The sequence below is a fragment of the Mustela lutreola genome, chromosome 3, assembly GCF_030435805.1.
Source record: "Mustela lutreola isolate mMusLut2 chromosome 3, mMusLut2.pri, whole genome shotgun sequence".
NCBI lineage: Eukaryota > Metazoa > Chordata > Mammalia > Carnivora > Mustelidae > Mustela > Mustela lutreola.
Window position 1 is genome coordinate 94,371,558 of NC_081292.1, and position 13,044 is coordinate 94,384,601.

Genomic DNA, 13,044 nt, shown 5'->3' on the forward strand with positions numbered 1-13,044 from the left:
TAATTCCAACAGGTGAATTGATGTTCTCTATAGAAAGCAGGTTGAAAAGGGGGAGTGGATAAAATGCATGAACTTCCATTGAAACCCAGTAGACAAGATTGTTAAATTTGAGGATTTTCTTTCAGTTATTTGACTGCTCTGAAGGAAAGCTGTGCTGGACCATTGCCAGGAAACAGTAGGAAAGACCCAGGCCCATTCTTTTTGGCGGCAGGCTGGAAAGCATTTCTATCATTGCATGTATGTATGGGAAAACAAATCATCACTCTTGCCTCACATTATATCCAAAAATTAACTGGAAATAGATTGTAGACTTAAATGTAAAGGCTAAAACCATAAAACTTTCAAAAGAAAATGCAGGCGGAAATCTTCATATTCTTGGGGTAAGCATGGCTGGATCGGGCCAGGTACACTATTCCCTGAGCACCATTTTTCAATTCAGGGCACAGGAAGATTCAAGACTCTTTTGGTCTTGAATCTAAGCCATGCTGACTCACCTAGCCCTCAATACCTATCACATTTGATTGAACTCGGTTCTTATCTGTTGTCAGTCTAGGTTAGAACCCAGAAGGATGATTCATTGACACCTTCCCTGATCTCTAAGAGCACAGAGTCTAATATTCTTCAGTTTTCCCAGACTTGGGAATAAGTGCCTTGCGGGGACATTGCAAAAAGGTGGATGAGAGGTTGTCTACAAAACACCCAGGTCTCTAGGAGGAAGACACCTCAGATTCACAAGGGTCCACTAGCATAACTCTTTTTCCCAAGAATATGTTCTGACCTGTTGCCAAGAACCTGTCTTTGATCTGTCTCAGGATGTCTGTGTTCAAACGCCCAGAGTTAATGATTGGGTTGGTGGTTGACATGAGGGGATGGTCACTGAACAAAGGCACCCCACCTATCTTCTGCTCTCTGACTTCCTCCCTCTTCTCCAGGTCCCCTATAGCATGTGACAAGCAGAATTAGCTCACATAAAGCTATCAAAGAACTCTCTCATTAACTTAGCCCCCAGGTGTCAAAAGAAACAGCTTAAGTCCCTGAAACATGAAATGAAGATGTGTCCCCACCTTAACGATGTAACACCCCTTCCCTCACATGATGCACACCGTGGGAAGCTCTAATCACATCCATTAGGGACCAAGTTGCTGAGCATATATCAAAGGAATAGGACAGAAGTGAGGAAAGATAATTATGTTTAACAAATGAATTAAAACAATTATACAACCACCCACTGAGTACAGAGCTTTTTGAGCTCTGCTTCAAGTAGGATATGAAAAGAATCAGCTGAGAAATCGTATTGCAATCAAAACTGGTCAGCACTTTCAGAGAACATTTTTCTGCAGGATCAGAATGCAGATATTATTGGTTAGAGAAATCTAAAAGGTGCTCTCTTATCAGATATCTTGTGAACCTACAGTAAATGATTCCCAGTAACATTAAAACCCAATAATAACTGTTTCAAGACATTAAAACCCCACTTCTGATGGTCAGTGGTATCGTTTGTCCTGTTTCTTGTAATTTGAAACAGCCAGCATCCTTTGGACACTCTTCCTACCTCTGAGGAATTTTCCCATGTTGACTTTCTACCCCAAGAGAAGCCAGAAATTACTTTGCAAATGATACAAGGTCTGCCCATCAGATGCACCCACATGAGGCTCTGATGGGAGAAGAAGAAGCAAGCACCAAGTAGGTAGGATCTGTTTCTAAGGATGGATGCAAAAGACTGGAGTTCTCTGAGCAGCCATGCCCACGGTTCCATCCAGGGTCAACTGTTGGGGTATCACTGCACTATCTCCCCTGGGCAGTCCTGTGGTGGTACAGCCCCAGAACCTGGCATTGGCCCTCCGGGCATTCTTCAAGGCCCTTGATAATGTTCAATAAAGTTCTTTTCTGTTCAAACTAATTACATCATTGGCTGATACACATTTTGCTTTTCAGAAGTAAAGAATAGGGGAAGAACTCATAAGTGCTTTGAAAACTGTAAAAGACTGTACCGATCTACGGGAGCAACTACAGTGCTTGGCTTTTAAAGGCAAGAAGCAGCAACCTAAGCTTGCAAATAAATAGACCACTCACAAGCTTGTTGAATGTTTGGAATTCTACAAAGTAAAACATGCGTCATGGGATTAATGTTGTAGATGTCCCTTCATAGCCAGATGGATGATGAGTTGGGTTTTCAGAAGTTTCCAAAGCTACTCTTCGTGTAGGAACTAACTGAGGCTATTTCTGTCCCCATGCTCTGACACTGGACATTGTCCTTTGGGGGGCAGATAGCAGGAAACCCCAAGTTGGTGGGACGATGCAGGTTTTCAGTCCGGGCCTGGCATAGGTCCCAGCCAAGAGCCAGCATGGCCCACCAGGGACATCACCCACACTCCTTCCTTTGTTAAGCTGAATAATCTTCCATTGTAATTTATTTATTTATTGCATTGCAATTTTATTTATTTATTTATTTATTTATTTATTGCATTTCATTTATTGATATAATAATATAGCATTATAATAATATTTCATATATTATATGTAATATATCATATCATTGGCTCTCTCCCGTCTCTTCTCATAAGGGCACTAATCCCATTGTTAGGGCCCCACCACCATGACCTAATAATCTCTTAAAGGCTTTATCTGTAAATGTCATTACACTTGGCACTTGGTTTAGGGTTCCAACATATGACTTTTTTTTTTTAAGATTTTATTTATTTATTTGACAGATAGAGATCACAAGTAGGGAGAGAGGCAGGCAGAGAGAGGGAGGGAAGCGGGCTCCCTGCTGAGCAAAAAGCTCGATGCAGGGCTCGATCCCAGGACCCTGGGATCATGACCTGAGCCAAAGGCAGAGGCTTAGCCCGAGCCACCCAGGCGTCCCTCCAATATATGACTTTTGAGAGGGGACACAAACATTCGGACTACAGAAGAGCTATATTTTTTTAAATTATTATTATTATTTTTTTAATTTTTTATTTTTTATAAACATATATTTTTATCCCCAGGGGTACAGGTCTGTGAATCACCAGGTTTACACACTTCACAGCACTCACCAAATCACATACCCTCCCCAATATCCATAATCCCACCCCCTTCTCCCAAACCCCCTCCCCCCGGCAACCCTCAGTTTGTTTTGTGAGATTAAGAGTCACTTATGGTTTGTCTCCCTCCCAATCCCATCTTGTTTCATTTTTAAATTATTTTTTAAGAAACAGGAATAATTAACCAAAAACCATTAATGTAAAAAAAAATGATAAAAGTACATTGTATTACTGTAGACTTATTTTGTAACTGCTAATATTCACTTAATATAATCAATCACCTGGGATGATTAAAAAATGTGGACTCAACAGCCCTGGCTGACAATTTGAGTCGGCATCTAAACTGTATCTGTGTTTTATTTTGTGTGTACGTGTATTTTGTGTCTTGAGAAAAATCTGATTACAGAGATAAGTAACTGTAGATAAAGGCTGACTCGTGACAATTTGCCTTAAAATCTCAGAGCACCCCTTAATTTAACCCAAAGTCTTGAAGAAAAGATATCTTCTCTTTGTACTCAGGGGTATTTCCTATCTGAACCCAGTTCAAGTACAAATCCCCCAAAAGGCCAGAAGTTGGGAGATCACAAGAGATGTTGGAACACAGGAAAATAAATGAGCTAACCAGACAAGCTGCAGGTAATTAAGAACCATTAACCATGAGAGAAGCAGTGACATCACTCAAAATTAAAACCAAGTAGAGTTTAAAAGTTTAGCTACTTTACTAACTAGCTGCAATCAGGGATGGCAAACAAAGACTAATTCAAAGTAACCTGGGAATTAATCATTTAAAACTTACCAATAATCTGAAATTAGTAGCTTTAATGCTATGAAAATTACATGGAATTTGGAAAGATTGAAGTTCTCTAAGCTGCCAAGAAGTAAAACACTCCTTCCCAGATACATGGACTTATAAAATCACTATATACTATCTCCACGAGAAGCAGAATCCCCCAGAACCATCACTCTGTAATGATGAGAAGTACTAAGAGGGCATATGAAATTTATGAGCTCTGCCCTGAAACATGTCCCATTTCATCGAGACAAAAAACCAAAATAGTTAAGCACTAATCTGCACACTACATAGGGGTTGAAAGACATAGAAAGTTTGTGCGAGCTCACGTATGTGTGTGTTTCCAACCATTCTTGAAAAACAATGGACAACAGAGATGAATAAATGTCCCTGTATATCCCATAAATATTCCTCAAATATTTATCATGCAACTCCAGCTCTGCTCTAAGACCTGGGGACACAGTCATGAAAAGAAAAGACAAGGTCTCTGCTTTTAAGGAGCAGATATTCTAATGCAGAAATGAGAAAATAAATATGTAAACAAACATTATATTAATGAACAGTGATCAAATAGTGATTAATGAATAGTGATCACAGCTAAAAAGAAAACAGGACATAGTAAAGGTCTGAGTGACAAATGGGATGTATTTTAACTTGGATGAACCAGGAAATATAGAACAATGAGTTGAATCCAAATGACACAAAGGAGCTAGCCACAGGAAGTGTGGGAAGAGTGTTCCCGCCCAAGGTATCAGCATGTATACAAAAATGTCCTTGGAGCTCATCCCTCCAGCCCCTGCTCTCAAATCTCTGACCCAGCTAGGTGGGGATATAATCTAGGACTTGTGTCTTCCAAAACTCATTCTAAATCTTTGTTCGGTGACTAAATTATTCAAGCTTGAGAAATTAAAAACATATGCTAACAAGATCTTCCCACCATCTACAGAGAGATCATCTTAAAAGCATCATGAAATAGTAACACTGAAATTCTAAAAAACTTCTGTTCTAACATTTTAATCAATTTTATATCAAACTCCTTTGTTGAATTTATATACCCATTTGACATATTTATGAAGAGACAAAAAAAAACCCTACATTCCGTAAATGTATTTATCCATCTAACAAATATTTGAGTACCTAATTACACTCTGTTCCAGCTGATGTCTTCTCTTTATCTCTTTTTTCCCCTCAATTTAACACCAATCATAATCTATGTAGGCTTTTAGTTCGCTTTTCAAAATTAATTTCTTGAGCTATTTAAAGGAATTATCCAGTGCTAGAGTTCTCGACACTGGTCACACATTAGAATCACTTAAGGAACTTTTTTTTTTAAGATATTATTTATTTATATGACACACAGAGAGATCACAAGTAGGCAGAGAGGGAGGGAATCATGCTCCATGCTGAGCAGAGTGTCCCATGCAGGGCTCGATCCCAGGACCCTGAGACCATGACCTGAGCTGAAGACAGAAGCTTAACCCTCTGAGCCACTAAGGCAGCCCCTCACCTGAGGAACTTAAAAACAAAAAGCCCAAAGGGCACCTGGCTCATTCAGTCACTGGAGCGTGCAGGTCTTGATCTCAGGGTTGTGAGTTCAAGTCCCATGTTGGGTATAGAGATTACTTAAAAAAAAAAGAAAGAAAGAGCGAGCCCAAGCCCCAGTTTGTGATTAATTTGTTTAAATGTTTCAAGAAATTTGATGCTAAATGTTGTAAGACTAGTTAAATAACAAAAAGATATATTTACATAATACTTCTTGCTCTCAAATTTTGAACAAAGAACTTACTAATAATCAATAACTTAGTAGGCCAACATTTTATTTAAATAAGTTTTATGGTACTACAAAGAGTGAATTAGAAAATCAAAAGCAAGGAGAAATGGGCATGGTGTGAACATGGGGAAGCAAGAGAAAGCAAGAAAGTATGTGACCGGGAAGCGAATGCTTAGCTCTGAGATCCTTCTCTGAGAGAAGGACAGATTAAAACCTAAAAAGAAAGAAAAGAAGGATCCCATGCACTCAAGGAAAGAGAAGTCCCCCAACATCCCTCCTGCTTTTTCCAATATAAACACACAGCTGGGCCGACTTACCACATCCTGGTTGGTACCGACTTTATCAACTTTTCTATTTAAGCCAAACTTGACCGGTCAATGATGGACGGGCTGTGTGCCAAGTGTACCAGTTGTACAACTGACTGTGTAATGGCTGAAACTGAGAAACCGGGGTGAAAGTATCAAGAGGCTCTAAGGATTGAGAAAGAGCCAATATTCAAATGATTACCACGTACACACAAGACAAACTATGCAGATGTCTGCTCAGTATGGAAGAAATTCAGAGTGTTACACTGTGGCATCAGCTGACCCAGACCCAGAAGATTGCTGGAGTTCCCATCATGGACATCTCTAACCATATAGACGACACTGAGCAAATGCCAGATGAGGATGGAGCCCCTCACTCCTATATCTTAATAGAGTTCCTCAGCTCTCCGTTACCAACTTTTCCTGTTGCCAGTTCATACAAGCAATTCTCCTTACCCAGTTCCTCTGTTCTGAGCTATGGCTAAAGACACTCATTTTTTTATGTTTTGAAACTGATTATCTTGTACCATTTTACTTTTTGTTGCATCTTTTTATAAATCAGATGACCGCTCACAAAACAAAAAAAAAAAAAAAAAGGAATGGAAAGGAAAGATCAAACGGGAGGACAACAACAACAAAAAAACAGTTCTTTTTTGCCGGGAACCCTTCTTACAAGTGCCAATCAGATAAACTATATCTGATGTTACATCGTCACAACCCCTCTATCATCAGGGAAAGTAGTTCACATAAGAAAATTTCTCTATAAAATGAGTTCCACACTTACATTCCATATTTGGCTAATTAGAATTTCATTACGATGTCTGTCTCAAACTGATGCAGAAGAGAATGGAATCTTGTCATCAAGACGTGACATCAAACTAAGAACCCACAAGGTAAGCACTCAGCTCCTGTGATACGAAGACAGCTCCTGGGGATGGGCGGCCCTGGGCAACAGTAGCTGACATGCGGGCCTGCGGCTATCTGCTGTCTGTTACTCTTCCCTTTTCCTCCTCTGTCAGCTGCTAGTCAGCTGCTCTCTCCAGCCGCCGTCAACAAAGCCCACCTCAAACAGCCATCACTTCCCTCTGGTCCCATTTACCGTAGCTAAGCTCCAGGCCAGGCATCCAGATCACCAGCCCTGTGGGAACTTCTTCTAAGGTAAGAGGTGGCCCTATTGGTGAAATGCAGGTGCCAAGGCATGCGGACATTGTGCCATCTTCTGCGCTATTCTTAATGTTTTGATTGTCCCACTTCCCTCAGTTCCCACCTGTGGCCTCTGGATAGGAACATATTACAGTAGGATTTCCAAGGACTGATGCGTGGGGGGTCAGGAGATCTGGCCTGTGATTGGCCCCAACTAGCTGTGTGGCTTTAAAGGAAGTCATCACACCTCAGGCCTCAGTTTCCTTATCTGCAAGCCAGGATGGACTGGAGTCTTTTCAGAGGAGCCGGCAAAGATCACATAGATAAGCACCACCTCATTATACTAACAAGCAAACAGAAGGCCGGAGGCGAGTGATTTGCCCCAAGTCAGACATAAGCAGGCAGAGAGCAGAGCCGAGGATGGGACCCACATCTGCAGGTCACAGCTAATCAGCCAGCACAGTACAAACAGATCTGAGCAGCTGCTCATTCTTCCCCTTTTCCGTTTTGTCCATCAGAATGCATGCTCCCTGCAAACAAGGACACACAGGACCTGCTGCCTGTCTCAAAATTCCCAGTTCACCCAATTAGAACACAGAGGAGCCTCAAGGACTTACCCCCCAACCCCCACACACGGTTCTTTTACCTATGGAACATGAGGGTACATACATTCACCGTCCAGAGGGCTCCTGCCTTCACTTCTCATGGAAAAGGTCTTCATGTGCCTACCCGGGGTGCCAACGAAGCCACAGGTTCCAGAGAGGAACTGACACAGAGAAGTTCGAAGGAGGCAGACTGGCTCAGCACAGAAACAAACTGTCTACCAAGGAAAACTACCCCATGGGGGACTGATTCTCTTTGAAATACGTTCGAGTGCGTGGGAAAATGGTTTTTCAAGAGCTGGTGGACTGACCAGTCACCTGGTACATACAAGATCACATCCGCATTCTGACAAGAGTGGCTTGCCTGCAGTGTAGACCAGGGGCCAGGAAGACAAGGAAGGCGCATGGAGACTGGGTGAGAAGCTTCTACGGTGTGATGGCAAGGGCGCACTGCAAAGGTACAAGAAGAGATGGAAAGAAGTATATGGACTCAAGAGGTTTAGGAAGCGAAATCCACAGGACTTGGTGTGACAGACTAGATTTTGGAAAGGTGACAGAGTAGGAGTTGACTTCTGGTTTCCCGACTCCAGGCTAAACGGATGAAGTGTTTACTGAGAGAGGCAATAGAATAAGAAAGGTGGTTTTCAGTGGAGGAGGTGCTCATGAATTCCTTCTTGAACCTGATGAGTCTGAGGGGCCACAGACACATCCGAGAAGAAAGGTCAGCAAGTCCGATACACAGAACTGGTGCTCAGGAGGCGTGTGGGCCAGAGACAGGAATCTGCCTTACCTGCTGATAGGTGGTCATGAAGCTGCACAAAAGGTCATCTAGGGAAAGAAAGGAACACGGGGCTGAGCCCATAATTAGCATTCAGTGGCTACCAGGAGCATGACTTTGCACAGGAGACACATCAGACAGGTAGAAGAAAGACAGGAAGCAATGCAGAGCATTTGGTCTACTGCGATGTCGAGTAAGGAGACAGAGAAAGGTCGGGTGTGCTGACTTAGAAACAGTTTTGGTAAGAACTCTTTAGTGGAATGACAGGGCCTGAATGGTGGAAGGTGGGAAAGTCAAGTCAACCCCTGAGCACTGGCTGTGATGCACAACAGTGACAGGGCAATACCTAGAGGTGGGGCAGTCAAGTGGGAGAGAATCAAACAGGAGCGCATGATGGGAAGGAGTGCAGGGGAGAGGATCCTCGCAGGCTCCTGGAAGGGCGGGAGGGCATGGACTCCGTGCCAGAGTGGAGACTGAACCCGAGGAGGAAGGAGAGCCCCTCCCCGTACCAGGCGAGGAGGAGAAGGGGACAAATACAAGAATGGGCTCATGATCAGCAGGATGGAGGAGGTCCCGTGGGATGGCTGCTAATTTTTCTGTACGACTGGAGATGAAGTCATATGTTGAGATGGAAGAGGAAGGCTACATGTGATGTCAATAGCACACCCATGTAAATGGTCTAATTTATCTGTTATGCCACTTTCTCCCCCTACTACCAATACCTTATGTCCTGCTCATCTATTATTTGGCTGTCAACCCAAAGGATTTTCGTATTTCTAAGCCGACAAAGTATGATGTTGCCAGTGCCTCTGACCCAGGTGACCCTTCCCCATCTGCCATTCCTGCACTTTGATCACCTACCTCTTTTGCATACCTTTCCCCTTCTATTTCTCATTAGATCTCATAAACATGACTTTTTAAGTAGTCTCTTGCCACCAGTCAGCTCGAACTCAACAGATATGACCATGCAACTTCCTGCTGTAAACCTGACTGCAGCTCTACCATGAAGACTGCATCAACGTGGACCCCTCAATGTATGCAGTGTCCAAGGTGCAACCCGCAGCCCCACCTCATCTCCCTTTCTACCATCCCAGTCTCATTCCAAAATGTGCCAAACAAGACACCTATGTAGAAATACAACCCCGACAGCAAGCTCTCCACTCATTTCTGCCTCGGAACTGTAGCTTAACATCTCTCTGACGGAAACACAAATTGCATATAACTTTTATCTCCAGCTCCCACATAGAAGATCAATACCACTTTACACAGAACAGCTGTTCCATGTATTTTCCTTCTATGTATGAAGGGGTCACGTTCATTAACACTACAAATTATACATTATATTCAGAAATGTCAGAGCCTTGAAAAAATATGGAATTGCTGGCATTCTAGCCACTTTCCCAGTTTGCTCTCTTCCTACCTCTAAGTCCTACTTTAGAACTGCTATTTTGAGATTTCTATTTTCAAAGCTGCTTTGACCAAAGGCATTCTGTCAGCTCAGAGTGAGAAAGATGGCGGGGCAAGGAAGTGCGAGAAAATGCTAGTGTTAGGCCCAAAGAAAGCCTGACGAAGTCCAAAGACAGACAAGCTAAAGAGACTTCCGTGCTTTGACATTCTTTAAGTCTGTGTGTGTGCCTTTTCTTCTTCCAATGACCTCTCTCCTCATCACGTGTCCTTCATTAACAAGAGGTTTCTGGATCAGAGAATTCACTCTGTGCTCTCCTTCAGACACTCCATTCAATTTACACCTTTTATTACAGTGGCTTAACATCACCATACAAGAACAAGAGTACAATATACCTTCGTCTAGACATCCCTACATATTAAAAATGATATGGCCACACCGCAGAGGATCCAGACATAAGCACTTTTAAAGCCAGAGTTTGGGAGATGTGATCTGAATGCAAGTATCAAAAAGGAACTAGCTGGTTAACCCAAAAAAGAAAAAAACATATTGTGACTTGAAGCCATAAAAAAGTAAGAAATTCAAACTCTTTTCATAATTTTAGGTACCTACAGAGCCAAAACTTTTTAACACTGAAACCAGCTACTAAATCCCAATCCTTAGAAATTAAACATATACGTTTTGATAGTTTAAGTACAGACCCAGAGGGATACAGAAAACAGATAAAGCTCCTCCTGGCTCTAATTCAAACCTTGGGACATTTTCAAGGCTATGTCTGATGAACCTTTCCTGTCAGTAAAGTCTTTTCAGTTTAAATTTCTATTCTGTAAGTTTATGTCCTACAGTTATCTGCTGCCAACTTCAGGCTGACCTCACCAAGAGAAGTAGGGCAACTTTAGAAAAGGAGCTTGGTATGCTTTGTAGTACTGGACCAGAACCAGTAAGGACAGTACAGTCTTTCAGATTTCTCATTCCGGGAGCTTAAGACGAAAGTCAGGCATAAACGTTAGGTTAAGTGCCTTTTTGACCCAATTCCTGGTAAGTACGTGTGTTCAGAGATGCGTTTTGCCCTGAACTTTCAGGCCTTTTCATTCAATGTGCACGATTTCACAGGAGTGCTTTCTCCAGGCTGCACCTAGCCCACCCGAGGCCAAGAGACTCACTGCGAAGTGCAGTGAGGTCCCCGCCGAGGACCCGTCCGGGGCGGGGACAGCCCAGGAAGCCCGCAGGAGAAGCCCGAGGAGAGGACCGGGAGGGCCAAGGAGGGCAGGCCACCCACGGCCCGGCTCCGGGGAGCAGAGCCCAGGCGTGCACCTTCATGAACTCGTCCTTGTCGAAGCAGAGCGTGTCCGGCCCCTTGGGCAGGTTCATCTTACTTCTCTCCATCCCGCCGGCCGCCGCCTCTCAGCACCAACACTCGAGCTAGGAGGAAAGGTAGGAGGCTGCGCTCCCGGACGGTACCGGTGAAGCCATGGCGTTTCCACCGCACAGAAGGCACCGCTTGCTCCAACATGGCAGCGCCCCCGCCGGGCCAATGAAAGAGGACGCCGCAGGCTCGCCTCCGCCTGCCTCCGCCAAGAGAGGCGCGCGGGCCGCTGCGGTCGAGCCAGCAGGTCGTCCTGCCCCCGAGCGGCGGAGGGCGACACTACAACCTCGCCTACGTTTCTGCAGGGCAGCCCCGCCGCTGTTGATGCCGGGTGAGCGGGAGAAGGGAGGGCGGGGAGGGTCAGGGGCGCTCCCTCCCCACCTCGCCCTTTCCCTCGGAAAATCGGCCTGCGAACCTCTTCCAGGACCTTCTCCCGAGATTGTCCCGCGGGAAGCATAGCCGTGGCGGGATGCTGGCCTTTTACTTTTGCGGCCGGTTGTCCAGAGAGGGGGGCGCGTCCGGGTGTCAGGCCTATGGTCCCGGGCGCCGCCGCTGCAGCCACCTGGGCGCGGAGTCCTCTGTGGGAACACGGCTTCCGCCCTTAGCCCCGGGACCCACCCGCGAGTGTGGCTTCTCCCCCGCTGAGTTTGGCTCCAGCGATCTCTAGGGAGGAAGGTGGTCAGCTGGCAGCCTCGGGTCGTCTGGGCAGCTCCCAGCTCCACTTCAGCTCAGCTGCGGGGCGGCCACAAGTTTGGGTTCTCAGAGCTCTTAAAGAATCACTTCGCTACCGGGCCGGCCGACAAAACGCAGCCGACAAGTAGATGTGCGAGCATGTTTATGTCCAGTCCACTCTAGACTAATGGGCGGAATCCTGTGTTTGTGGCTAGCGTTGGTTCGATCGCCACACCGCCCCCAATTTCCGAGACCCTCTCCTCCTCCTGCCATCCACCCCACTTTTATTTTGAGATTTTTCTTTCCTCTTCCCTTGCTCTTTCTCCCACAGTCCTCCTTTTTAGTGGGAATGTCATGGTCAAATGATGATTAATTTCTCTTTTTTTTTCTCCGTGAGACTCGGACAGCTCAAACCACAGATCTCACCCGTGCCCTTCAGGCTGCAGCTTTGCTGTAATGGCCCAGGACTGGGCTGCCCCTCCCAATGCTGTGATCTCCCAGAGATAGCAGGAGCAGTCCTTAGAAAGGGATGGGACACAGCAAGACAATGGCTTACTGTGAGTCCTGCATTCGAGTCACTCCAAACGGGAAACTGGTCACTTTTTTTTTTTTAAACGTGAGTACAGGGACGCCTGGGTGGCTCACTTGGTTAAGCAGCTGCCTTCGGCTCAGGTCATGATAACAGGGTCCTCAGATCAAGTCCCACATCAGGCTCCTTGCTCAGCAGGGAGCCTGTTTCTCCCTCTGCCTTTGCCTGCCATTCTGTCTGCCTGTGCTCGCTCTCTCCCCCCTCTCTCTCTGATAAATAAATAAATAAAAATCTTTAAAACCTGAGTACAGAATCTGAAACAATACATTCCCTAGCAGTGGGCCTGGCAAGGCCTTGTTGAGGAAAACGTCAATATCCAGAGACTATGACAGGTAGGATGAAAGCTGGAATCTTATTTGGAGAATCAGAAAAAATTGCCAGGGGAGCAACTATGAAAGTGCATTCTATGCCCTGTTGTGGTCATTTGGATGTAGAGAATGAAAGCCTCATTATTTGGTCTTTGTTTGTTTACTCTTATTATGAAAATTCTCAAGCATACACCAAAGTGTGTAGAGCAGAAGGATCCCAGCCCTTCCGCGTACTTATCACTCTGCTTCCCCAACTGTTTCATAGGCCCTCCTCCTTCTACTGCCCCCA

General features: G+C 44.8%; 1 pseudogene; it reads left to right on the plus strand.

Moving 5' to 3' along the window:
• Positions 1 to 5,710: 5,710 nt before the first annotated feature.
• On the plus strand, positions 5,711 to 11,831 carry LOC131827893 (rRNA-processing protein FCF1 homolog; annotated as a pseudogene).
• The last annotated feature ends 1,213 nt before the right edge of the window (positions 11,832 to 13,044 follow it).